General features: G+C 39.2%; 1 protein-coding gene across 7 annotated transcripts in view; it reads right to left on the bottom strand.

The window, feature by feature from the left end:
• The window catches only part of NR3C2 (nuclear receptor subfamily 3 group C member 2), a 325,844-nt gene that overhangs the window by 38,866 nt on the left and 260,802 nt on the right, over nt 1-26,176 (bottom strand). The gene's annotated exons all lie outside the window — the stretch shown is intronic.

The raw sequence follows: 26,176 nt of genomic DNA, 5'->3' as shown, positions 1-26,176 counted from the left end.
ACTGTGCTGGATGCCATAAACACAGGACAGCAACGACCAGTCTTATTTCCAAGTGAACCCCCCTTACAAAGGTCATGAAACATGTTTGTTAATTATTTGCAGCAGTGCATTTAAAAAGGGAAATTAGATAAAATTTTAAAAGGGGAGAACCTCAAATGGAATCTCTCTGATAAAGGGTGAAAGCAATATGGGAGTTTGGGGCAATATATGCACATTTCTACTCAACCAACCAATCCTCTCTCTCCACCAAATCCAAATGTTTCCATAAAAATCCATTACAATACAAGTTATTATTTTCTCTGTCCATGAGAAGAAAGTAAGGCATCACTTAGTTTTTTAGATGATTTTCCTCAAAGCAATAAATCTTTTGAGAGGCCCTGGGTACCTACTGCTTTATAATGACAAGAATGTAATTAGTGAAAAAGAAATGACTAGTTAAAAATGGGAAAGGACTTGACAAAGGTCAAAGAAACAGCAAAAGAGGTCATGATGGCAGATACAGTTCTATGAGAGATGGAAAGCAGGTGGGCATCTGTAGGAAAGCAACAGTGTGATACCTCTTCCAGGGTGCACTCTTGGGTTCAACTGGCAGAAATCTCTCATCTCATCTCTGAAAGCCATTTGTAAAGAACCCATAATGGAACACAGAACATTTTGCTCTGCATTATTATTATATGTCTTCCTTCTCCCATAATAAACCGGAAGCTATTTTTAATTAAGCATATATTTTAAAAAACACACGCACACACACACAATAATAGCAGAAGCCTATGGATCTACCATCCAGAATTAACAATGTGAACAAATGCTAATATTTTTGCCATATTGCTTCAGATCTTTAAAAATTAAACACGGCAGAGTTAAAGCCCGCTCTATCTTCCTCCTTGATCCCATTCATCTTCCTCATTCCTGAAGGGAACCACCCACTTTGGGTGATTATCATTTCCTCCTCAGATGTGTATATTTTACTACACATGTATGTGTCTATAAAAACAGCACACAGTACTGCTTCGTTTAATGTAAATTTGAAATTAGATATGCACATCCTTCTGCAACTTATTTTCATTCAATGTTGTAATTCTGAGATATATCCATTTTAATACAGGTAACTCTAAGTTAATTCATTCTCACTGCTGCAAGTTTCATTCATTCGAGTATATCACAATTTACTTATCCATTCCACAACTGACGGACACTTGGGTTGCTGCTTCTTTACTGCTATTACAAATGATGTCCAAGGAACATCCTTGTGCATTTCTCCAGGATACAAAATGAAAATAGAACTGCTGAGTCACAGATTTGTGCACATTGATGCTTTCATTCCAACCAGGAGGAGATGAGCGTGTCCTTTTATGCCACATCCCCACCAGTACTGTCATTATCCAATTAAAAATTTCTTGCCATCTGATGGGGTTGAAAGGCCTCATTGTTGCTTTTTCAGCCTGGACGTTTTTTCAAATGTTTTCTGACCATTTGGATTTCTTCTTTGATTTATCTCTTCATATCTCTACCCATTTTATTATAAGCTTTTTTTCCTTCTGTCACCAACACCATCTTCGTTCCTAATAATATTTTTTGCCTTAAACATTTTGTCAGATATTACGATTGTTCCTTCCTTATTCCCTCCCTCCCTTCCTTCCTGTCCCTTTCTTTTGAAGTCTCTTTAGAATTTGCCTGGTATGTCCTTTTTTAAAAATCTGTTATTTTCAAGCTTCCCACATAATTATATTTCACACGTCTCTTATAAACAGCAAAAAGCTAGATTAAAAAAATCTGAAAGTCTCTGTATTTTAACAGCTCAGTTTAATCTGTTTTCACTTATCACAATTACTCATATATTTGGATTTTTCTAACATTTTAACTTTTCTCCACTCCTTTCCTTCTTTCTACTTTCCTTCCTTTTATTGGATCAATGTAGCTTTTTAAAAATCTACTTCTTGGCTTCTCTACTGGATTTAGATTTTTACTCTTTAAATAATTATTCTTAAATTATGAACTTGCATACTTAAACATTTAATCACTGGCTTTTCCATGAGAGACAGAAAAAATGTAGAGTGTTTTATCTTTGGTTTACTGCTTCCCATGTTCCATGCTATTGCTCTTCAGTATTTAAATTTCAACTTGTTTTCAAGTCACCCTTGAAATCAGTCTCTCTCTCTCACACATCTACACTCCACGTCTGCTTAGAGTTACCAATGTGTTTCTTGATCACCATTGTTTCTTACACGTCACTCTGTATTTCTAGGTTCAATTTCCTACTTATTGAAGAAAATTTTTTTGTAATTCAGCAGTGGTCAGTCACTGAATGTCCAAGTCATTCAGTCTTAATTTGTCTGAAAATATCTTTATTTCATCTTCATTCTTGAAGGACAGTTTAAAAAGTCACAGGTTTCTAACTTGACAGGTAGTTTCCTCAGTATTTTGAAGACAGTATTCTACTACACCTGGACCTTCATTGCTGCTCTTGGGAAATTTCTCGTCAGCGTAATTGTCATTCTTTAATAGGTAACCTGCATTTTCTCTTCGGCAGCTTAAAAAATTCCCTCCGTTGTTTGACATCTGCTGTTTCATTATGAAGTACTTAGGTGCAGCCTGATTTTTATTGCTCCTGTTCAGGACTCAACGTCCTTATTTGACTTGAAAACATAGGTATTTCTTCAGTTCTGAAATGTTCTCGACATTGTTTCTTCAAATTACACCCCTATCCCAATCCTGTTTCTTTCTTTTTGAACTCCTATTAGTGGTGTGTTGGACCTTCTTATTGTGTCTTCCACATTAACCTCCCTTTCATATTATCTATCTTTTTATCTCTCTGTACTGCATTCTAGGTGGTTTTCTCAGAATTATTTTCTAACTAAATAATTTTTTTTCTGTGCCCAATCTGTTTAATGTCTACAGTGTTTAAATTTTAATGGCAATATTTTTCAGGTCTAGGTGTCTGGAAATGCTCTGTTAGTTCCTTCTTAAACATTTCTGCTATTTTCTATAAGATACTTCTCACTTTATGGTTATTATATCTCCTCTAAATTATATCTTTGCCTATTATATCTCTAAATACTTTTAACATGTTTATTTTATAATTTCTGTTTCTTTATTCAATGTTTTGGAGTGCTAATACGCATGCCTAACATGTATTGTTTTGGCATATATTGTCTTCTGGGTGAATCCCAGGGGCAGCGTATTGTGGAAGGAACTTTATAGGAAGTTTTAGCATTTATAACTGTTGGGGGGTAAGCATTTAACTTGTTCTGGACCAGTTTTTATGCTAATTTCTCAGCTTAAATGCTTTTTGCAAGACTTGTGTGGTTTAAATTTAGACTCCACACTTGACGTGGTGCAGGCTTGTGTTTCTTATTTCTTTCAGCTTCCTTGCCATATCCTTGGGCTGGCTGGCTTATTGAGTTTTACTTTCCTTGTCAGTAGACAGTGAAATCTTCACAGAGCCCTGGCTTTATGCAGGGGGTTCCATTTCAGGCCCCAGCCTTGCTAGTATCTAAGTTCTTGTCTCCTGTTTCTGTTTGTGTTCTAACACCCACCCCGCTAAGCCGCGTTTATCTACATCCAATAGTCTGTGGGCCAACTGCAGACTTTAGCTCTTAGTTAAACCACACTGGCTGTGAATTCCCTGTTCTTGCACCTGTTTTTTTCTTTTTTTTTTTGAGCTTGGCTATAAAGTTAAGACTTTTTTTTACACAGAATTTCTATGTGTACAGAGAGGAAAAAAAAAGGCTCAGTTCTGTTCCACCATTCTGATTGCTATCTACAAGCTTCTTAAAGGCAGGATCCATGTCTGACTAACCTTTCTGAATGTCTAACAGAATATGATAGACAAATGCCATGTGTCAATCTTTGCTCAATACATATTTCATGAATGAGTGAGAGAGAAGGAAAGAGAACAAGTGAAGACAACAAAATGAATTGAAGACATACCGACTTGCATATGATGATGATGATTTGAGAAAGATGATACTGGAAGGTAGATCAAATGGCTAATGAAATAGATAGGGCATTTGTGAAGTTCTAGAGAAGTTTCTCAAAAAAAGGGAGAGACTGAGATTGTAAAATAGGGTGAAGCAGATTGCAAATCAGGATGTCCGTGGAACATAACACAATATCCATTTGATGCCATGCAGTTTGAAGAGTGGACTCACGTACATTTGATCCCTTAAGCTACCTTGTGCTGGAGGCAGAACAGGTGTCCTTGGCTTTGCTACAGCAGGACCTAGAGATGCGCAGCTCCCCAACCCTTCAAGACGTGCTGGCTTTGTAAGCCTGTGACTGTGCTGCTTCTGAGACCCAGGCTTATCATATGTAAAATTTGGATACTAATAATAATTCCAACCTTGCAGGGATGTAGAAACCAACTGTATGGAAATTCTTAAATTATAAAGTACTGTACAAATATTAGCTTTTTTTCTTTTGTTTTTATATAATGAAGAGAATAAAATGCTTCTTGAGAGACCAACGATCATTTTGGTTAAAACAAACCAAGAAATAATCAATTTCTTAAAATGACTTTTCAGGAAAATAATATTGTGTATTATCAGTGTTATCACTTCTACATGTAGGACAGTAAATGAAGAGAAAACCAGAGAGAATGCACATTGTCAGGAAGGTGGAAGTGACTTGCCTCGAGTAGAACATAAGAAGTAAACACTTCTGTGTCAGTGTTTCTGTTATCAGACGTGTTAACAAAACATCCTCACACAGATTAAAGGTTAAAGAGAGACCTCAGATGCTACTTGAAAACAGATTAGAACGTTAATGTGTGACAACACAGCTACAGAAAGCGTTGTTTGCCACTTCAGTATGAATAGCATCTCTTTAACTCTTTCTTGAGGTATTATTATCTGAATAACCTCTGTAGTCTTCATAGCCATCACTTATGGAGCGCCTACCACACACCAAAGCTAAATTCCCTCTTGCTAATTCTCACAAGGCCTTGTGAAGAATCCTCATGTTCATGACAAGGAAGTTAGGGACATGTTGCAGCCAGGATCCAAACCCAGGTTTGTTACTTCAAAACTCATGCCTTTTCCTCTCCATGCTGCCGGCCCAATGGTTTTTGGCTCTTTACTTCAGGGTACCTCTTTACAACTATACAGAGATATTTGGTACCTTATATGTTTTGTTACTATATTCACTCATTTGTTGTCCTTTGCTCCTCATTACATGGTGAGATTTTGTGTTTTCAAGTTCCATTGCTATTTCCTTTGCATGAAATTGAGTTCTCTAAATGAAGGGTACTGTGTACTCAATATAGCTTGAAATTTCAAGAAAATAGGCCATCTTAAAATCACATTTTACATCACATCATTTTTGCACAATTAGATTAAATGCACAGAAAGGTACATCCAAAGAAGTTGAAACAAGGACAATCTTTTTGGCATCATATTGGTATTAACTTTGCAATATTACTTCACAGAAATACTGTTTGCTACATGCTTTTATTCATTTAATAATCTTACCTCATTTTGAGTAGAATAATATATAAGTATACGGACTACTTTGGGAAAGAGGCAAAGATTGTATAATGCTTCCAAAAAATAAAGGTAAGTCCAAAAATCACCCCTGAACAGTGGACTAATGGAAAGGCTGTAGGAGATTAGTGAGGTAGGCAACACCCCTGTATTAAAGTGAATGTCAGACCTGAATAACTGACAGCCATCAGTCAGTGTCTGCTTTTGAACATGGGCACATGTCATCCATTTTGAAACATCTCATTTATAGGAAGAGAATAAACTCTACTTTTGAATGAATAAATACAATAACCAAAATGGGCATAGAAAACCAGCTCCAGTTCTGAAGACCATGGGTTAAAAACTATGAGAATGATAGTTCTAAAACATTTTAAAGAAACTCTTAAAAAGAAAGAAAGAAAGAAAAGAAACATTTCAATAGTTTTGTAAACTTGTCATTTTCTCCAACTGGGAAACCAATTTTATTCATAGCCATAACTTCATCTGGTCCTCTCTTAGAACATCCATTACACTAAACTACAATCATATGACCATTTGGAATAGTTTAAAAATACTAAATTAAAACACCCTAACGTCTCCAAACCTGATTCACTTGGAATAAAAGTGAATAATTAAAGAGTTAGAAAATATTTTATCCCTGGATTTGGAGAGAATTTAGGGTTGGAAATGGAGCTTATTCACATAATAAGAGTGGGAATTAGAAAAAGCCCCATTAAAATCAGAGTGGGAAAGGTATTCATAATTTAAATGATTTGTATGCTAGTTGCCTGCTTTTAACTTAGTAGTTAAACAATCTGAACAACTTTTGTATCTACAGGACCCATGACCTCTTGCCATCATTATATGTTAACAGTGTTGCCCTATTTCACAGTATGAGAATAGTCCACTGAACCTATCAGCCAACGGCTGGCAGAAGGAACACTCCTGTTTCGGTATTCAAGTACTGGCTTTCCAAGACACTACTAAAAAAGGTATTTGAAAAGCTTAGTCGTTCAGCTATCTGGAGGTCCATCTGATTTGGGAAATTATTGCCCTAAACTAAATGTAATCCTGGAATCATATTTATGTTCTACTCTGATAGAAACAGTACATACTCGATAAGCTGAAACCACAAAGTATTCTAGGCTATGGGCACCTGCAGAACTCAGGAGCTCGAAGCATTAGCCTGAACACGTGCAGGGACTCCTCATGCTGTGGCCATCTACAGGGAGAACACAAAATAACTTCTATTTAAAGGAGCTCTGCAAGAATTGAAAGCAGAGTCTCGAAGGGTTTTTGTACATCCACGTTCATAGTAGCATTATTCACAATATCGTAAAGGCAGAAACAACCCAGTGTCCATCAACAGATGAATGGATAAACAAAATGTAATATGCACATACAATGGAATATTATTTAGCCTTAAAAAGGAAGGATATTTTGACACATGTTACAACATGGATTATTAACCTTGATGACATTCTGCTAAGTGAAATAAGCCAATCACGACAAGACTGTACAATTCCACTTATATGAGGTACCTGGAGTAGAGAATGGTTGTTACCAGAGGCTGGAGGGAGGGGAGAATGGGGACTTGTTTACATAACAATGTGATGTACTTAACGTTACTGAACTGTATAGTTAAAAATGGCTAAGATAGTAAATTCTATGTTAGGGGTATTTTACCATAAATTTATTAAATTAAAAAAAGAATCTCAGCAACCTTTGATCCTGCTTGCTATATTTTGTTTAATAGAGATTAAGAAACTAAGATTTGTGTCTAATTATGTAACTTCTCTCAGGGTTCAGGCTTTTCATTCATTCTTCTTGTCTTATAACATAAAATATCTCTTTTCTCCTCTCTTTTTACTACTTGCCCTTTGCCTTTTGTGTCTGGATGGAATTTTAGTCATACTGTATCAGCGCTTTTATTGCAAGCTGTGCTAAATGCTTCTTGAAAGAAGGAAGAGTAAAAATTCTTTAATAAACCATAATTTCAAAAAGTCAGTGAGAAACAGTTTCTCCAAGGCCTGTCTGTTGTGGTTTTGGTACCCTAAGGGAGGAGGGAAAATAGAACTACCTTTATCACTCCTTTCTCTTTCCAAGAATTCACGTTTAATAAACGGAACCCCTTCCCACTGGCTGGTTTTATAAATGTTGAAGCACAAGAGGGTCCCAGCGCTCCCACCTATGGGAGCCTAGGAAAGGTACAATGACATTTCTGAACTGAAGATCCTTTTAGCAATACTGCAGAAAACTGTACCTTTGTCACCTAAACACCTTTTGGGTATATAAGATCTCACTTTATTTAGTAAGAATTTACAAAAATAAACCTTTGAAATATTTCACTTTAGCCCTTGGATTAAATAGGCAACTCTCATCACTTTGGAGGTCTGTGTCCTTCTGGATAATAAGCCTTCTATCTTCCTTTGGTTGATTTTTGTACAGTGCGTATGTCCAAAGTTACGTGAGTGCTAAATAAATATGTGGTAGCTACCAAGAACAGGTAAATCAATGGATTTCACAGATTTGGAGTTGCTCTTCAAATATAGATATAAACAAAACAAAGCAATCCTCATTCAGGGCTGAACTCCTTGAAGTCCCTGGAATATTAAGAAGAGCCCTCTTAATAAACATGTTTTCTAACTTGCTGTTATTTCCATCAATTGCCCCTAGGAATATGCACGGGTATGTTACATTGTTAGAATGTATGCAGCAATAGCGTCAATCTTACAAAACAGAGTTAAATAAAACTTGAGTGGCATGCTACACGCACAGAATCACAGCAGATCTGAAAGACTAGACCTTCCATCTGATACTGCAAACCACATCATTATGTCTGAATAAATCTAACATCTTGTTACATGGTCAGTGTAACAGATGGTCTCTGTCTCAGGCTTGTTATTTTCCTAAAAAACAGCATGCAAAAATAGTGTTTTTTTCAGACCTTAATTAGAATAAAAATGACCTCAATTTGAGCATTCAAATTATTCCAGTTTACAGTTTGTAATTTTTTTTCACAGTCTTATTAGATTTTTCCTTAACTGACAAGCAAGATAGATCTGTAGGAGGACCATTTTGCTAGTTGCAGTTTTGATGTCTGCTCATTTTTATAGTATTTACCTCATTTCCTTGCAGCCAGGGCAGAACTCAGCCGCTTTAGTCTAGGAATCGCTGAGAACCTTGTGTGTGGCTTGCTTTACTGGACTAATGTGCCAGAGAGAGTGGCGTCCCAACAGTCTCTACGATGTTCATCTATTCTCTATTAATTTTACATGGTCGAGCCTAGTAATAGTTAAAAGCTAATTCCGTGTTTTGTTTGTTACCCTAATTGATGTTCCAGAAGGGCTGTGTTTTCATAGAACTGCCCTTGACTTTAAACATCACAATTTCCATTGACTTTAATGGCTGTTACACAGATCAAAATAATACATGACACTTAAAAATCTAGAAGGGGCCTGGTTATGTGGCAATCATAATTTACCACTGACAATTCTAGAACTCTGGAAAAAATTTTTTTTTCATAAATTGTACTTACAGTTTTTGATGAAACAGTCTTTTGTATCTTAGATTTTTAAATACTTAAATAGCACAGTTTCCTCTGGGTACAAGGATACATGTTTTTGGTAGCAGAAAGAAAACATGTAGCCATAACCCACTGTGAAAACTCAGATTTTAGAGAAAGTTAAATTGGGGGGTTCTGTGATAAATCACATTATAAAAGTGTTTTGGCTTGATCAAAGGTTTAATCTCAGTATTCACTGAACTCCGAATTGCCTCAGGCCAGTTACAATACAATTCATCTAAAAAAGTGATTTCTAAGCAACTTTTTATGACTCTACTCATCGTATTGCGTAAGACACACCCATCCCTGAGATATGTGACTAAATATCTCACATTAAAATAAGGTAAGGAACACAGCAAACTGCAGAATATTTTAAAAAAGTGATAGCTTACTGTCTATTATCTATACCAAGAATGGGGGCCTTGGGCAGAGGCCAACACATGAATACTACTGGCGATCTATTCCACTGGCGGCAGCCCTTCCAGTAGGGGGCACAGAGACTGGCCTGATTATTCACTGGATATTTTTTTTTTTTTAAAGATTTCATTTTTTTCCTTTTTCTCCCCAAAGCCCCCCAGTACATAGTTGTATATTCTTCGTTGTGGGTCCTTCTAGTTGTGGCACGTGGGATGCCGCCTCAGCATGGTTTGATGAGCAGTGCCATGTCCGCGCCCAGGATTTGAACCAACGAAACACTGGGCCGCCTGCAGCGGAGTGCGCGAACTTAACCACTCGGCCACGGGGCCAGCCCCTTCACTGGATATTTTAAGATCTGGTGAACTTAGACTTTGGGGAGGAAGTTTATATATGTCCTTGACAAAGGAGCAGACTCTAGTTCTTGACTAGATAAAGTGATTTACTTGTTCCAAGTAAAAACAAGAATGTCAAGCCTCACTGAAAATAGTACTCTAGGACTGGGGTCTGGTATCAGAGCCTGTACCCTTACTTGCTACACTAAGTTTCAAACACCCAACAGCATGCTTGGAACCTTATGAGCACTCAGTAAATGCTAACCATGTTAAGACTTCTTGACAGAATTGCTCTACACATAGAAAGGGTAGAAAAGAACAATATTCTCTAGTGAAAGAATTTTTTAAAATTATGAAGCCTCATTTTTGTAGGTTGTAGACTTTAATACTAAATTTCTGGAACTTAATGGTATTCAGACCACAGGTGGTTCAACAGAAGACAGAAAAACTTTGGTGAGCTATTATTGCTTCAAACAGGGATATTTTGGGTATACGGTTGGCCCTCTGTATCTGTGGGTTCCACATCCAAGGATTCAATCAATCTCAGATGGTATATCTACTAGTTTACAGTCCGAGGTTGGTTGAATCCGAGGATGCAGAACCCCCAGATACGGAGGGAGGGCCGTCTAAGGGACTTGAGCATCCACAGACTGATATCTGTGGGGGTCCCGGAAGCAATCCCCCACCGGATACTGAGGGATGGCTGTATACTTAAAGACACTGCTTAATTTCAATAAACAACCATAGTTTCCTTACTTGTAAAAAGGAGCCACAAAAACGAAAGCTTCCTACTTAGTAACTATTTAGTTTCAAGAATCGGAACAAAGTTAGTTGCTGCATTTAGAAGTGTTGCTAGACTATTGTTTGAGTAAAGGTGAGAGCAAATGACTTTTTCCTAGTACAATAAAAGATTTATATTAAACTGCATGTATGGAGTCATATCCTTCCTGAAGCCAAAGTCATATTATTCTAACAACCAGAACCTGTCACAGGTTATAAAGAAGGACACTGACTCTGATAAAGCCCACGTGTGCGGGTGTGCTTCCAAGGCAACAGCAGAGAGTGGCTCATACTAGCAGAGGTGACTTTAGCAGTGTGTGACTGTGTTAGGGTGGGGATGGGGAAGGTAGAAAGCAATTGTGCTCACTTTACAGGATCATAGATTCCTTCTATCTTCAAAGTCTTGCTTTGGAAGAAGAAAAGAGTTAAATCTCCAGAGACTGTTATCACAGATATTATTCAGTTCCGTAATCAAATTGGGTCCAAGAAAACATTTTCAGGTGCCATAATTTTGGATGAAGGGTAGTTTCTTTTGTTTGAATCATTCTGAAAGCTGAAAAATCATCTGCCTTAAAAAAAAAAGATGATGTTCAACTCAATTAATTTATTAGCGACTAGCCACATGTCCTTTCTTATTACTGATTCTGAACATCTGTCACAAAGCAGATTTTGTTCAGGACATTATGAACAGCTGCATCATTCATGACTGGGTGAAATAAGTCTACCACCACCAGGTCACTACACCAGTGATGATATTGTTTCCTGTAAAACATCAACACCGAAACACATACTACTCATGCACATGAAGTGACACAAAGACAAGGCTTATTCAAAGTATAGCCTAAATGTTTCTTTTCTTCTTTATCCGCTTGTAGAAAATCACCAGTCAAGATAGCTGAGGAGTACAGCTGATGTTTCTAACCTCTTCTACTTTGAAATTCTGTGAACTTCTGAACTTCCTTTAATCAGAACAAAATGGCCACGTAGTCTCTCTTTAACGACAAACAAATGGTTCTTCGGGTTTTTGTGTTCATTGCTTAGAAGCAGCGAGAGTTAAGGCCAACGCTTCCAAAGTGTTAGCTCCCTGTGCTCTCTGGAGCAGGCAGGACCCCAGGCCCATCCAGGCGCTGGCTCTGGGCAACCTCATAAGAGAAAAGGCAGAAGAGGTGAGTGTGATTCAGCCCCTCCCTCAGTGAACTGCTCAGAACCAAGAACTGGGGGCTGGGGTTGGACGGGTGCAGTAGCCAGTTGGCAGCTGTTTTTTGCAACAGGGACAAAGGGCAACAGTCAGGAAAAAATATAATAAAATTAGAAGAGCAAAGTCATTCCTTCAAGTAACTGCTGACACAGAAATTTTAACGATTTTAACACCAAGACCAAAACTGGTGGAATTTGGGAGAGAATGTTTTCCATTTAGGGTTACCATCCCAAAGAAAAGTGCACAAAGGGTCATATTGAAGTAAAAAAGCAACTTTGTGTCGTCAGTTTTCTTCTGCCTAGAAAAGCACGTAACAGCCTTAACACACTTAATCTCAATGTTAAAGACATTGGGATATAACATTTTTATTCAATAAATGCAATATTTGGTGATATTGTCTCATTCCACATGAGAGAGAGTGAAGGGAGAAGAGAAGAGGTGAAAGAGAGGAAAAGAGAAAGCCAGAACATGGAGGGAAAAAGGGTCAAGGAGAAGTGGAAGGATGAGACAAGAGAGAGAGAAAAAGATCATTTGTGGAGGGAAGGAGGGGAGGGAAGGCAGAAACAGTGAAAAGAAAGGAGAGCGGGAAAGAAACAGCCCCTTCCATTCTGGAGTCCGAACCCACAGCTCTTCATGCCCTCTGCTTCCGTCATCCCCTTCGGTGCTCCGCAGTTTCTCACACCTGGACTGCATGTGGCACTCTCTTCACTCTGCCCATCCAAATTCTAACCCTCCTATAAAGGCTAACGCAGCCTTTAAAGCTAGACAATTCTGCCAGGCAGCTTTCCTGGATCACTTTAAGCCCAGAGAAATCACATTCTCTTTAAACCCCCGGAACACCCATCTTAAAACTTGTCACTCCTCATGTGGACTTCATTTTGTTAGGCCACTATTCATGTATCAATGTCTTACTTCACCAACCACACCATAGAATCTGGAGGATGGGATTGTGTCTTTGAACTCCATAGTGCTCTGCATATTGCAGATAGTCTCGATATTTATTATTGACTGGCAAAATGCTCCTCATTGTTTGTTATTTCTTTAGCTAACAATAAAAATAAAAAGACTTAAATTTCACCTTAGGGGAAATGATTAGGATACTCATTTATAATGCCGTCCTCCCCATTCTTAACTGACCTTGTTCTAACCACAAGTTCTTACAGCTATAAGAATAAGTTATCTGATTGGTACAGCAGAACTACAGAGTCATAAACTGTAGAAGGCTGGAAGGGACCTTAGAGACCCTTCCATCTCCATTGCTTTGTAGATGAGGGAAGATGTGGTATAATGAAAACAGCATGAGCTTTCAGGGAAATCCTGGACTCAAACCTGAGGTCCACCTCTCGATGGCTATGTGATCTTGGATAATCTACCGAGCCTCTCTCTGCCTGAGGCAGCCGCATCGTTTGCAAAGCAGTGATAACAATACCTGCCTGAAAATGACTGTCTGTAAACGAGATGGTTCATATAAAAGCATCTAGTACAGCACATGGCACATGGGAAGCTCAGTATTCTGCTACTAGATTAAGAGCCCTTTAAGTGTAGGAACTATGTTCTATTTAGCGTGATTCTCTGATGTCTGAAATTTAGATTATTAAGTCTTTCTTCAACGAGGAAACAGAGATTCAGACCTCAAGTGAGACTTCCTGAAAGCCAAGCAGAATTAAGAGTCTGGGTTGGGTTTTAAGGATCACAGACCACTGGCTCTCCAAGTGTGCTCTGAGGACTCCAGGGTGTCCCCAAGACCCTTTCCAGGAGTCTGCCAGGTCCTCCTTTTTCCAACTACGTATCTGGGTGAGGCCGAATTTTTTTCACATACTTCAACCAAAACAACCTATTACAATAGACTGAATGTAAGAAGCAGAGAGGAGAATGCAGCGCCTTCGTTTAAGCCAGATTGAAGGGATTTGCAAAAATGAAAAACAAAGCCACTATTTTAATTGTTTTTGTTGTTTTGGAGAAACATAGTTGTTTTTCATAAAAATATTTCTGCTATATTATGTTTATGTTATGTTCCTTTTTATTCTTTTTCTTTTTTTTTGGTAAGGCAGACTGGCCCTGAGCTAACATCTGTTGCCAATCTTCTTCTTTTTGCTTGAGGAAGATTGTCCCTGAGCTAACACCTGTGCCCATCTTCCTCTATCTTCTAAGTGGGATGCTGCCATAGCATGCTCGATGAGTGGCGCATAGGTTGACACCCGGGATCCGAACCTGCAAACCCTGGGCAGCCAAAGCAGAGCGTGTGAACCCAATCATGACATCACTGGGCTGGCCCCTATGTTATGTTATTTATATAATAGACAATAGGTTATTTTTATTTTAAAATGAATTGATAAAACAAGATTTTAAAGAATTTGTTTAATTTTTGATATGATATGGGTAAATACCAATAGACACAACTCATAGAAACAAAAGCTCTTTGGGGTCCTCAATGACTTTAAAAGCATAAAGGGGGTCCTGAGAACAAAAAGTTTGTGAACCGTTGATCTGGTTCAAGTCCCTTATTCTGCAGAAGGAAAATGAAAGCTTAGTGACGTTAACTCGCTCACTTTGACAACATCAAGCTCAATAGCAGCAAGGTTAGGGACTGAGCCTTAGGTCTTCAACAACTGAACTCTTAAATATTAGAAAAAAAAAAGAAGAAGAAAAACAGATTTGGAGAAATAATTCAAACTCTGCACCAAAGTTCTAGTTTTTCTAAGAACATTTTATTTCCCATTTATACATTGGGCATATTTCCATCTATTTTAAAAAATAACTCTTATGAAAGATAGTATATGATTGGTCAGTAAAGTTTCCAAATAGATACAGTCTCTAAAACCACCTAATGAAACCAATATTACCTCCAATGGTCCACACTGTGTGTAACTGCCTGAGAAACCAAGTTCCACCAGGCAATGTACAAGCCTTGAAGTAGCTGAAGAATTCTGAGTTTTGGACTGAGAGACATATGGGTTCAAAACTTTGAGGCTTTGTCTCCTTATCTTTAAAAGAGGGATAATAAACTCCTACTTCACAGAGTTGTGAGGATTAAATAGGATAATGTATTGGAGATAGCGGATAGCTGAATGTCTTTCACAAGCTTTCAGCATCAGCTCATAATCCTTCAAATTTCCCCTCTAAACCACTTGATTATCAACTACTTTTGCACTCTAGTATCCATGTAAATGGAGGGTGTTACGGACTGTCTGTGTCCCCCAAAAATTCATATGTTGAAAGCATAATCCCCAATGTGGTGGTATTAGGAGGCGGGACCTTTGGGAGATACTTAGGGTTAGATGAGGTCATGAGGGTGTGGCCCCATGATGGGATTAGTGTCCTTGTAAGAAGACACACTAGAGCTTCCTCGCCCTGCCACGTGAGGACAGTCAGAAGGCACTGTCTGCAAACCAGGAGGAGGGTCTTCACCAGAACCTGACCATCCTGGCACCCTGATCTTGGACTTCCAGCCTCCAGAACTGTGAGAAATAAATGTTTGTTGTTTAAGCCACTCAGCCTGTGGTATTTTGTTAGAGCTCGAGGTGACACTGACAGACAGGGATATTACACCTGTGGCAAAAAGGAAATTAGGAGTTTATAAACTATGAATTCCACTGAGTCTATTGAGATAGTGTCTATTTCAAGATGGAAGGCACAGATGATGGGCCAAGTTAGACAAAGGTTGCCATACCTGTAAATATGTACATTGGCTGGGGCACTACGCCTATTGCAGCCCTAACAATCCAGATCCACAGATGAACTTTAACCAGGAGGATAAGGGTCTCCAAAAATGACCTTCTTTTTTGTTTTTTTTTTTCTGTTTCTCTCCTTGTTTCTTTCAGAAAAGTATCAATCCCAGAACCCAATAAAAATTAAATAACCTCTCAGAGCCTTCCAAATACAGAAGCTTATTAAAATAGCTTAGGGTTCATGGGCAGAAGTGAGGGATATAAAACCAAAACTATCCTTCACACGTGAAACAATAAAAATGGATCATCATGTGGCTCAGTTTGGGTTCTAGAAGTGTCTAAAGACACAAGTTCAGAAACCACTTTATATATCATGACACATGCAAGTGTGTTCTCCTTCAATCCAGAGGGGCACCATCAAAGCTACCATCTTTGTGTCCTATGACCTGCGTCAAGGGAGGAAGCCTGGAGCCCTCCTTCGTTTTTGACTGATTAAGCCATTCCTTGCCACCTGCCCAATCTCGCAACACAATCACTGCACCAAAGTTAATTTTTCTCTATCAATTTTTCAATAAAGAAGTTCACGCCAGTGATTTTATTTTGTATCGGAAAGAGTATTTTTAGCTGAAGAGACCAAATTCCTTGCACACATTAACTGAAATAAAAAGCAACATGCTAATATTAGCCACACTAAGCCTCTTAAAGAGGACAGAAGATCTCAAACTGGTTTTGACTTTTATTCAAAATGAAAAATAGCTCCCTCCAGTTAGCCAGAGTAAAGCTTGGACATATTTCTCGCATCATTACTGCTCCGTGTGATCCCAATATAGTTATATACAGCTTAGACAGTTCATTCCACTTGCAGTCTCCTATTTGTTTTGCTTTAATTTCACACTATACTGGCAATTACCCAGCTTCATTAACTACTTAGGAAATTTCTCAAGTATACTACAGGAAGTACTATGCAAGAAATATTAACACACAGCAGTGTTCTTGAAGTAAAACTTGAAAGAACTCTACAAAAATGAATCCTTTTCATTAAGTTCACATGCTAAGTTCTAAATGCATTGCAGGGTAAACTCACATCAGGAAACTTGCTTCTGACCCTTCTGTTAAGAAGAGTACTCATTAACAAACCAGAAACAGTCACTGAGTGCCAATTATGTAGAAAGCATTTTGCTAGACATTACAGAAAATTTTACAAAGTATACTGTCTGTACTCTAGGAGTTTACAGTCTACCTGGAGTGAAAACATATATAAAATACAATAAGCACCAAATGATCGATACAGGAAAAAAAAAGTGGTATACAAAAAAGAGTTTTAGGGGAAAAAAGTTACTCTTGACTTGGATGGTAAGAGCAGTTATCAGAGAGGAAGCATCCTTTGGGTTGGGCTTGAGGGAAGGAAAAGGAAAACGTTAGGAGCAAAGGCACAGCAGGGGAAGGCCAGGACTAAGGGACTGGAAAGGTTAATTTGGCTGGCACAGACTTTATGCAGAGAAGCAGCAGGAAATAATGCTGAAAACAGCACTGTCAAATGAATTAGTTCATCAAGCACTTACTAATGCCAGACGGTATGGTAGGTGTTGGCAATGCAAAGGTAAACCCGACAGGCCAGGTTCTTGCCCTCCCTAAGACTGCTATGAGGGCAGGAGACCTACTAGTAATAGTAAATAAACACGTGATATGGTGGGGAGGGACTGGGCGGAGGGGTCTACTCGGGATCTTGTGGTCAGACAAAATCTGTCTGAACGAGGAATATTCTGAGCTGAGACGATATGGTGAGAAAGAACCATTCTCCTGCATAGAGCGAACAGTAAAGGGCCTGAGTCAAGAATGAGCTTGGATCCTTCAAAGCACGAAAAGGAGGTTAACATGGCTAACCAAGGGTGCTAATAAATCCTCGGAGAGAATTCATTCAAGATGCACCTTACTATTTTAAATACCAGTTTTTTGTGGTTGTATACAAGGATGATGGTATGTTACTTGAGCCATACTCCCTGGGGATACAGTGGGTGGGATTTCTTCACAACGCTCCTTTCATTTTTTCCACAATCCCACCCACCTGCCACCAGAGTGTGAGTTCCATGTTCTGTCCATTGTTGTATTCCCAGTGCCTAGAACAGTGCTTGGTATATTGAAGTTGCTCAAGAAATATGTGTTGAACCAATGCACTGAATATTACTTGCCTCCTTCTCCCAAGGGTGGTCCAAAAGGAGAGGCAGGGTTTGACGAAAGGGAAGACAGGTCAAGAAGCAAGATAGTCTACCTACAGTTCTAGTTGTCATTCAGTACTACTCACTTCAGTGTCCTCATCTCTCCCAGGTGAGGGCACTCCCTGTCCCTTGCATGCTATTTCAGGAACTTTTCCTGATGTGAGCAGTAACTCAGAAACAGCATCCACAGCTAAGTTACCCATTTCTTCAGGAACTTCCCTCCTCTCAATTCCTCTGCTGAAATGTCTGGAAGTAATTTTTCACTCCAACTCTACTTCTTATCGTTATGCTAGGTTGATAATGGGGAAGAAATACTGTTTAAATGAGGAGAGGAAAAAGAAGGGAAGGAAATACCTCCTGTTTTGGGGACTGCACCTACCCTTCCTCTGCCCCCATATATGACTGACTGGTTACTTCTCATTTGTAGCTTATAAAGTCTCCTCAGGGCCCACTGCACCTTCTCCTAGAGTTCCCTCTGCCTAACCTCCAGGTGACAAGATGTCCTCTATACCCTACCTTTGTGCAAAAGAAAGAGAAGCCCATTCTGCAATGCTTCTGTGCTTGCAGACAAGGATTGACCATTTTCTATTTGCAATGTCGTTTTTCTTTATTCAGGAGTCTCAAACTCAAGCATCCATAGGGGCCAGGCATGGGTGAGGAGGCCCAGGTACAAAACAGCAGGCAGCAGTGGCAACTATGATGACCCAGGCAGGACATGCACCACCTCAAGGGGAAGCTGTGACTCCCGTCCAACAAACAAAATGCTTGGACCATGCTGCAGACCCTGGCCCTCCAGCTGCTGGTACAGGGCAGGGTCCAACGGAGAGAGGACTTGTTTTTTCTTTTAAAGTTTATTCCCTCATACTGAGTCAGAAGTAAAAAAAATACAATAAAATAATGGAAATCTCAGAAGGCTGCTGGTTTTTCAGTGACAGGAAAAGAGGTGTAGGTGTAGGGGGGTGTGTGTGTGTGTGTATGTGAAAGAGAGAGAGAGAGACAGGGAGGAACAAAGAGGAGAGGAGCAGGAGGCGGGAGGAAGGAGGTGAGGAGGGAAGGGAATGAGAAAGTGGGGAAGGGAGAGGAGTAGGGAGGAGGTCCGAGACTAGAAACTACAGGCACTGCACAGAGGCTGGGGATGGAGGAGGGGCAGCGGTGGAGCCAGTGCAGGGGAAGCTGACCAGGCTCATCCTACTTCCCTGGCTCCTCTCAGCAGAACTCCCGTCCCTCATCCGTCACTGGCCCTAACCCTGCTGGAGCAAGGGTTCGGGCACAGAGGTCACCTCTAGTGGCTCCAGGCTATCACCCCCTCCTCTGCCTCAGGAGCGGAGGGCAGGGCATGCCACATTCTAACTCCAACCACCCTTGGCCTCCATGAGGACACTCTGATTCCAGCCTGCAAGACAGTGACACAGCCTTGGAACATGCAGCCCGGGTGTGAGCCAGGCCTACTGAAGCTTTAGGACCAAGATCTTGAATGCAGAGGGACCTTAAAGGCACTGTCCTGTTGGCAGAGTCCCCCAGGAGAACCCCTCACTTAGGACACCCGCTCTGGCCACAGAGTGATCCCCCACTGGAGACACGCCAGGGACGGGCAGCACTCCATGAAAACATGACATGAAATGACTGACAACCGAGTCCTATACTTTTCTACTGGTGCTGCCATTGTACAACCAGCACTTAACCCAGAGGACGCCATGGGTCTAATTTACCTCCCCCGACTCATAAACTGAGGCAAACGTCTTCCCCCCTGTAGACACACTCAGCACATTCACGCAGAGGGGCTCAGAAAGTGGCACTAAGACTAAAACTACCAACCCGCTCTCCTTCTCTCTCGATCTTACCAACAGTCTCTGAGCCAAAATAATAAAAGGTTTAGAATTACGAAGACAGTGAAAGAGTATTCAAAAAACATCTTTTATTGGGCTAATACTTGAGACGATATAAACATGCTTTTAAATATACTTTTAATTCTAAAATATTGGCTAAGACTTAAAAGAGAACATTAACACTGAGCCTTCATTTCAGAAATTAAAAAGAAAAAAACAATTTGAAGGAATTTCATTACAGGCTTAAATGGGAGTTTTAATATGTGTACTGAATTGATAAGAAATTCGAATACTTGCAGCGATCTGCAGCAATATATGATAAGCTGTTTCAAGGTAAAATTGAATAATTAATCATTTAATACATATTTGAAAAGTTTTGAGCTTATAATAAGGAAAGTTCTATGCTAATTTAAAATATTAACTCATATCTTCACCCTAATGTTTAATAAAAAATTGGAAAGAATATTTTCCTTAATTATTCCCTACTTCCCACGGTTCCTCCAACTCCAATAATGCCAGTACACAGCTGAAGCAAAAGGTCTTTGGGAACTTAGAGATCCATTTCGCAGTTGAAGACGAACACAAATAATCACCTGTTAAAGTTCTGCTCCCTGTTTTAAATATAGCAATGTCTCTGTTTGTGAAAACAAGGCATCCCCATGTCACACTGCTTTATGATAAACTTTGCCCTCATAATTAGCAATAACTTAGAAAGCCCCTTCTAGACTGATTACAGTCATGCGTTGCTTAACCACCGGGACACATTCCGAGCAATGCATCATTAGGTGAGTTTGTCTTTGTGGAACATCATAGAGTGCACTTACATAAACCTAGATGGGATAGCCTACTCCACACCTAGGCTATATAGTACTAATCTTGGTCTGTCATCGACTGAAACCTTATGTGGTGCATGACTGCAATAGTGTTTCATTTATTTGTTCAATAATTCATTTAGTCAGCAAATATTTATGGAGTACCTATTATGCCTTGGACACAATGTCAGGTGCTGGATATTAAAAAATGATTAAGACTTGGGGCTGGCCCGGTGGCGTAGTGGTTAAGTTTGTGCACTGTGCTTTGGGCACCTGGGGTTTGCTGGTTCGGATCCCGGGTGCAGACGTACACACTGCTTGTCGAGCCATGCTGTGGCAGGCGCCCCACATATAAAATAGAGGTAGAGGGGCACAGATGTTAGCTCAGGGCTAATCTTCCTCAAAAAAAAAAAAAAAAAAGATTAAGACAAAGTCCGTGATTTTAGTGAGAAGGTACCAGTGAAAAAAGGGAAGGATAGGGGCTAGCCCGGTGGTGCAGCAGTTAAGTTTGCACGTTCCGCTTCTTGGTGGCCCGGGGTTTGCTGGTTCGGATCCCGGGTGCGGACATGGCACCGCTTGGCACACCATGCTGTGGTAGGCATCCCGCATATAAGTAGAGGAAGATGGGCACGGATGTTAGCTCAGGGCCAGGCTTCCTCAGCAAAAAAAGAGGAGGACTGGCAGTAGTTAGCTCAGGGTTAATCTTCCTCAAAAAAATAAAAAAATAAAAAATAAATAAATAAATAAAGGAAAAAAGGGAAGGATAAAGACACTTAAAAAAGAGCTGCCAGTGCAGGTGAGGGGTGGTCTCAAACAGCTGAGCGTTGGTGGGAGAGCCACGGAGGATTGCATCAGTGCATTCTACCCTCAGCTGAGCGGCATACATTACTCCCTTGCACAAAATGCCAGATCATTCTTTCCCTTTGATGGAAGGGTATGGAAGTACAGTTACTGGCTGAGGGAAAGAGCAGGGACATGTCCAGAAGACATGAATGTGTGGGGTTTGGCAGGCAATGGGTGAGGCCTGCTGGAACTTTGCAGTTCACCTCTCACTGGGATTCCAACAGCATTTAATATTGGCAGCCATATTTTCCTTTCTGAGAGTGACATAGCATTCTCCTGTCTTTCTTCCTTTAACCACCACCTCTAAAATGAGCTTGAAACTTGTATCTTCAGCTGGGACCTCTCTTTAAGCTTCTGACCCATATAAATAGCTGCCTATTTAATATCTCCTCTTGGATGTTTCAAAGGCAATTCAATCTTAACATGCTCAAAATTGCCCTCACACCTCATCACCTTCCTCTTCCCCTCCAAGCCCTGGTCCTCTGCTCTGGCTCCCTATCCCTGTGAGTGGCACCAAATCCTACCTGGCACTTAAGGCAGAGGCCTGGAAGTCATCCTAGACATCTACTTCTTCCTCCTCCTCTCCAATCTCTACCAGAATCCAACCACCAACAATTCCTGTTGATTTTGCCTTTCAACATCTCTGCATTTCTCTCCATGTCCATCACTACGTTGTCTTGCATTCAGTTCATTCCTGCCATTGGGCCTTTGCACATGCTAGTCCTTTAGTCTGGATCAGTTTTCCTCCTCCTATATTTCCTTCACCTGGTTGACACTAGTTTAATCAATCCCTAACTAGATCAATACTTCCCATTAGCTGCTCTCAAGGCACTTTTCCTTTCAATACTTATCACAATTATAATTTTAGGATTCTTCGATTAATTTCTGTCTCCCTCATTAGACTATACAAGACAGGGACTGTATCTTATTTTCCTCACTATTCTAAAACTGTTGCCTGCAACACTGACAACAGTTAGTAAATATTCCTTGAATAAATGTAGGATGAATCAAGCATATGCATTCAGACTTGAGTTGCATGCCATCCTCTGTAACTTAGTACTTTCCCCAAAAAACACAGGGTCTGTCACAGCACCCTGTGATAGAGATGTGGCACCGACCTCTGTTGATGTGATTTGACCAACAGGCTTTATGTCGTTTCCAAATGTTTGCTGGGAGTAGCCCTGTCACCTTTAAAAAAGCACGGCTCCATTCTATTCTTTCTAGTTGAGAGAAAACTGAGAGAAGTGTAGGTTGGAGTTGAGGTCAAAAGTTTTAAGAACTGAGAACAAAATTTTTATTCTAACAGTTACATAATGTCATAACGTTTAACAACTTACAATATTAGAAAGCAAATTTTTTCCATTTTATTTCTATTAATATTTTCTAGAACAGACAAATGCATACAAAGCTTATATGACCTTTTCTTCCTTTTTCTTTATCTCTTATTTATTTCTAAAACTCTTTAACGACACTAATTTTTCCAGGCTTCAAATATAAGTTGCTTTACTTCAGCTTCATTTGTTAAAAAGGACTCTTACAATTTTGCACTCTGTTTGGAACCTGCATACTTGGTTGTTTGCACACAATTAAAGGTTAATAGATGATGCCAAAAGTATAGGCAACGAAAGAAAAAAAGTAGATAAATCGGATCTAAAATTTAAAACTTTAATTTTAGAAGTGCATCAAAGGACACTATCAAGAGAGTGAAAAGACAACCCACAGAACGTGAGAAAATATCTACAAATCATGTAAGTGATAAGTGTTTAATATCCAGAATATATAAAAAATTCCTACAACTCAAGAACAAAAAGATAAACAAACCCAATTAAAAATGGGCAAAGGAGGTGCTGGCCCCGTGGCCAAGTGCTTAAGTTCGTGCGCTTTGCTTTGGTGGCCCAGGGTTTCGCCGATCTGGATCCTGGGCGCGAACATGGCACCGCTCATCAAGCCATGCTAAGGTGACATCCCACATAGCACAATCAGAGGCACTCACAACTAGAATATCCAACTATGTACTGGGGGGCTTTTGGGAGAAGAAGATGAAGAAGGAAAAAAAGGAAGATTGGTATCAGATGTCAGCTCAGGTGCCAATCTTCAAAAAAAAAAAAAAAAGGGCAAAGGACTTGAATGGACATTTCGCCAAAGAAGATGTACAAATGGCCAGTAAGCCTGTGAAAAGATGCCCAACATCACCAGTCATTAGGAAAATGCGAGTCAAAACCACAATGAGATACCACTCACACCTACTAAGAGATAAGCAAGACAAAGACAGTAAATACTGTATGATATCACTTCTATGTGAAATTTTAAAAAGCCTAACTCATAAAAACAGAGTAAGATGGTGGTTACTGGGGGTGGGGGGTTGGGGGAACAGGAGAGAGACTGTTTAAAGGTACAAACTTACGACTAGTAGACAAGTCCTGGAGATCCGATGCACAGTATAGTGAATATAAACAATGTTGTATTATAATCATCAAACTTGCTAAGAGACTAGATCTTACTTGCTCTCACCACAAAAAAGAGAGGATAATTAGGCGACCTGATAGCAATCATATCACAATATAAAAATGTACCAAATCAACATGTTGTACACCTTCAATTTACACAATGTTTATGTCATATATATTTTCAATTAAAAACAAACAAAAAAACCGCCAAACCACTTCACATCTACTAGTATATCTATTAAAAAAAAAAAACCCCAAAACAAACAAAGTGTTAGCAAGGATGTGGTGCAACCGGGATTCTTGTTACTCTTGTTACATTGCTGGTGGGAATGTAAAATGGTGCAACTGCTCTGGAAAACAGGTTGGTGGTCTCAAACAGACACTTATACACAAACGTTTATAGCAGCATTATTCATAATAGTCAAAGGTGGAAACAACCCAAGTGTCCATCAACAGATGAATGGATAGATAAAATGTGGTTAATTCTCTTTATTTGGTAAAAATAAAGTAGCTATATGCTATAAAATTGCAATGAACACTGAATTAGCAAATATTGAACTGCTCTTCCTCGGGGAAACACAATGTTAGGTTCTCCAGAACCACTGGTCATAACATTTTCAACTGATCTATACATAATCTTGTTTTATGTGTATTTTTTGTTTAAAGACACCTTATTAATACATATTGTTGGTTCATCAACATGAACTCATGGCCCACAGCACTGTAACTCATGCCTGAAAGAAGCTTACTTAATACCTGTATTTTTTCCCCAAGGTACCTCACAGCCTTCTCGCACTTAGGAACACTAGACAGCGCTTCAGCACTGTGCTTGGGGGTCATTTTAAACAGTGAAATCACCAATAAAAAGCACACCAATGCAAGAAACGTAGCACTAAATAGACCATGAAAAGGGCACTTGCTTACAGTATGAGAGCCAAAACAAGAAGGCACAGAGCCTCAGCTGAAATGTACATGCTGGGCGACTCAAATTTATTGCCGCTCTGCACACATCTGTGAATGACCACAGAAGAGCTGCAAGTACCGACTCTGGGCTTACAAATAAATGTGGCCGGTAGGCCAATTCAGAAATCTGGCATCTTCGAACAAAGAGGGTCGCTTCTTATACATACAATGGAATATTATTCACCCATGAAATGAAATGCTGATACATGCTATTAAATGGATGAACATTGAAAACATTACACTAAGTGAAATAAGCCAGATGCAAAAGGACTCACGCTGCATGATTCTATTTTCATGAAATATCCAGAACAGGCAAATTCATATGCCAGAGGCGTCAGGTGTTTGGGGAAGGGGAGAATGTGGAAATATTGCTTTATGGGTTCCGTTTCTATTTGGGTTGATGAAAAAGTACTGGAGATCGTTGCACAACAATGTAAATGTAATTAATGTCACTGATTTGTACACTTAAAAACGGTTAAAATGGAAAATTTTATGTTATATATATTTATGACAAAAAATCAACAGATGTATTAAATAAAATTAAATGGATCAATCTAATCTTCCATTAAAACAAAATCAAATGGAGACACTAATAGAGATTCTTATTTACCCACACTTCCTTTTAAAACAAAGACCCTCCTTAATATGTTTTTCTTTTGGTTTACAGATCATATTTAAAAACAGGCTTACTATGTAATAATATCAACTGATTACTGAGGAAAACAAGTAAATTAAAATGCGCATGTCAGTTGTTTGGCCTCACTTTATGCTTTTGGTGAAAATTTATGCAGTTGAATTATTCTTTCTGACTAATTGCCAAAAGAAGGGTCACCTCGAGAACCAACAACTGACGTTTCCAAATTAATCTTCAGATTAAATTGTCTTTGCAATACACCATATTTGGGTGAACTGGTACTCTTAGATAAATTATTGCTGGTACTATTTAGGCATCTTGGCACTGTGTCCACTTTTAATTTTTTGTACTGCTTTTCTTTCTTTTATCACCAATCTATTTCTCACCTGCTTCCTTCCCTACTGAATAACCCTATTTTCATATCTCTTGAGAGAGCCATCTGCTAGAATGTGGCTGTGGTTACTATCATAATTCAAACGTTCCTTTTTATTTTAAGTATTTCTTGACCCAACAATTACAACAAAGCACCACTGGATATAAACAAACGAAATGTGCTAACGTGGAATGCAAACAGTATTAAAATGTAAACTTAACATAGGAAGGGAATTCACAGCCAAAGAAAATCTATTCTAATTCTTTCAATCTTTTTAAACGCATCATAAAACTAAAAATGTTGTACTACAGAATAACATTTTGGCTTCTTTTATGATTGCAAAGAAGGGTAATTATGATTGTCATGAAAACAACATTGAGCAGCTGTATACTGTTAACAAAAGCACCATTATATGGATGCCTGCAAAAACTGGCACTTTATATATTCACATTTCCTAGAAATTAGATAGTCTTCCCAACTGGAGTAGATACCAAGAGACTGTTTTCTATTAATTGTGGCTTTGTACCAGTCAAGTTTTTGGAGCCAATTGGATCATCTTTCTTTTGGGACAATTCCCACATACTATTATGTGAGCTCTATATATACTGATTTATATACGCTCAGACATGTGCATTATCAGTTT

This window comes from Equus caballus, chromosome 2 (assembly GCF_041296265.1).
Source record: "Equus caballus isolate H_3958 breed thoroughbred chromosome 2, TB-T2T, whole genome shotgun sequence".
Lineage (NCBI taxonomy): Eukaryota > Metazoa > Chordata > Mammalia > Perissodactyla > Equidae > Equus > Equus caballus.
Note: the sequence above shows the minus strand (reverse complement) of the source record. Positions and strands in the feature narration are given on the sequence as shown.